This window comes from Oncorhynchus kisutch, linkage group LG29, assembly GCF_002021735.2.
Source record: "Oncorhynchus kisutch isolate 150728-3 linkage group LG29, Okis_V2, whole genome shotgun sequence".
NCBI classification, from domain to species: Eukaryota; Metazoa; Chordata; class Actinopteri; order Salmoniformes; family Salmonidae; genus Oncorhynchus; species Oncorhynchus kisutch.
The window spans coordinates 15906080-15908592 of NC_034202.2; positions in this window are offsets into that span (position 1 = coordinate 15906080).

The following is a 2513-nucleotide window of genomic DNA, read 5'->3' on the forward strand; positions in this document are numbered from 1 at the left end:
GCCATTACCTATGATGGCCTGAAAACGTGTGACCAAGTGCTTCAACAATACCCGACAGTATAGCCATTACCTATGATGGCCTGAAAACGTGTGACCAAGTGCTTCAACAATACCCGACAGTATAGCCATTACCTATGATGGCCTGAAAACGTGTGACCAAGTGCTTCAACAATACCCGACAGTATAGCCATTACCTATGATGGCCTGAAAACGTGTGACCAAGTGCTTCAACAATACCCGACAGTATAGCCATTACCTATGATGGCCTGAAAACGTGTGACCAAGTGCTTCAACAATACCCGACAGTATAGCCATTACCTATGATGGCCTGGAAACGTGTGACCAAGTGCTTCAACAATACCCGACAGTATAGCCATTACCTATGATGGCCTGAAAACGTGTGACCAAGTGCTTCAACAATACCCGACAGTATAGCCATTACCTATGATGGCCTGAAAACGTGTGACCAAGTGCTTCAACAATACCCGACAGTATAGCCATTACCTATGATGGCCTGGAAACGTGTGACCAAGTGCTTCAACAATACCCGACAGTATAGCCATTACCTATGATGGCCTGAAAACGTGTGACCAAGTGCTTCAACAATACCCGACAGTATAGCCATTACCTATGATGGCCTGAAAACGTGTGACCAAGTGCTTCAACAATACCCGACAGTATAGCCATTACCTATGATGGCCTGAAAACGTGTGACCAAGTGCTTCAACAATACCCGACAGTATAGCCATTACCTATGATGGCCTGAAAACGTGTGACCAAGTGCTTCAACAATACCCGACAGTATAGCCATTACCTATGATGGCCTGGAAACGTGTGACCAAGTGCTTCAACAATACCCGACAGTATAGCCATTACCTATGATGGCCTGAAAACGTGTGACCAAGTGCTTCAACAATACCCGACAGTATAGCCATTACCTATGATGGCCTGAAAACGTGTGACCAAGTGCTTCAACAATACCCGACAGTATAGCCATTACCTATGATGGCCTGGAAACGTGTGACCAAGTGCTTCAACAATACCCGACAGTATAGCCATTACCTATGATGGCCTGAAAACGTGTGACCAAGTGCTTCAACAATACCCGACAGTATAGCCATTACCTATGATGGCCTGAAAACGTGTGACCAAGTGCTTCAACAATACCCGACAGTATAGCCATTACCTATGATGGCCTGAAAACGTGTGACCAAGTGCTTCAACAATACCCGACAGTATAGCCATTACCTATGATGGCCTGAAAACGTGTGACCAAGTGCTTCAACAATTACCCGACAGTATAGCCATTACCTATGATGGCCTGAAAACGTGTGACCAAGTGCTTCAACAATTACCCGACAGTATAGCCATTACCTATGATGGCCTGAAAACGTGTGACCAAGTGCTTCAACAATACCCGACAGTATGGCCATTACCTATGATGGCCTGGAAACGTGTGACCAAGTGCTTCAACAATACCCGACAGTATGGCCATTACCTATGATGGCCTGGAAACGTGTGACCAAGTGCTTCAACAATACCCGACAGTATAGCCATTACCTATGATGGCCTGGAAACGTGTGACCAAGTGCTTCAACAATACCCGACAGTATGGCCATTACCTATGATGGCCTGAAAACGTGTGACCAAGTGCTTCAACAATACCCGACAGTATGGCCATTACCTATGATGGCCTGAAAACGTGTGACCAAGTGCTTCAACAATACCCGACAGTATAGCCATTACCTATGATGGCCTGAAAACGTGTGACCAAGTGCTTCAACAATACCCGACAGTATAGCCATTACCTATGATGGCCTGAAAACGTGTGACCAAGTGCTTCAACAATACCCGACAGTATAGCCATTACCTATGATGGCCTGAAAACGTGTGACCAAGTGCTTCAACAATACCCGACAGTATAGCCATTACCTATGATGGCCTGAAAACGTGTGACCAAGTGCTTCAACAATACCCGACAGTATAGCCATTACCTATGATGGCCTGAAAACGTGTGACCAAGTGCTTCAACAATACCCGACAGTATAGCCATTACCTATGATGGCCTGAAAACGTGTGACCAAGTGCTTCAACAATACCCGACAGTATAGCCATTACCTATGATGGCCTGAAAACGTGTGACCAAGTGCTTCAACAATACCCGACAGTATAGCCATTACCTATGATGGCCTGAAAACGTGTGACCAAGTGCTTCAACAATACCCGACAGTATAGCCATTACCTATGATGGCCTGAAAACGTGTGACCAAGTGCTTCAACAATACCCGACAGTATAGCCATTACCTATGATGGCCTGAAAACGTGTGACCAAGTGCTTCAACAATACCCGACAGTATAGCCATTACCTATGATGGCCTGAAAACGTGTGACCAAGTGCTTCAACAATACCCGACAGTATAGCCATTACCTATGATGGCCTGAAAACGTGTGACCAAGTGCTTCAACAATTACCCGACAGCAAAGCACCCAAAAATAATGTGACAGAGACGGGA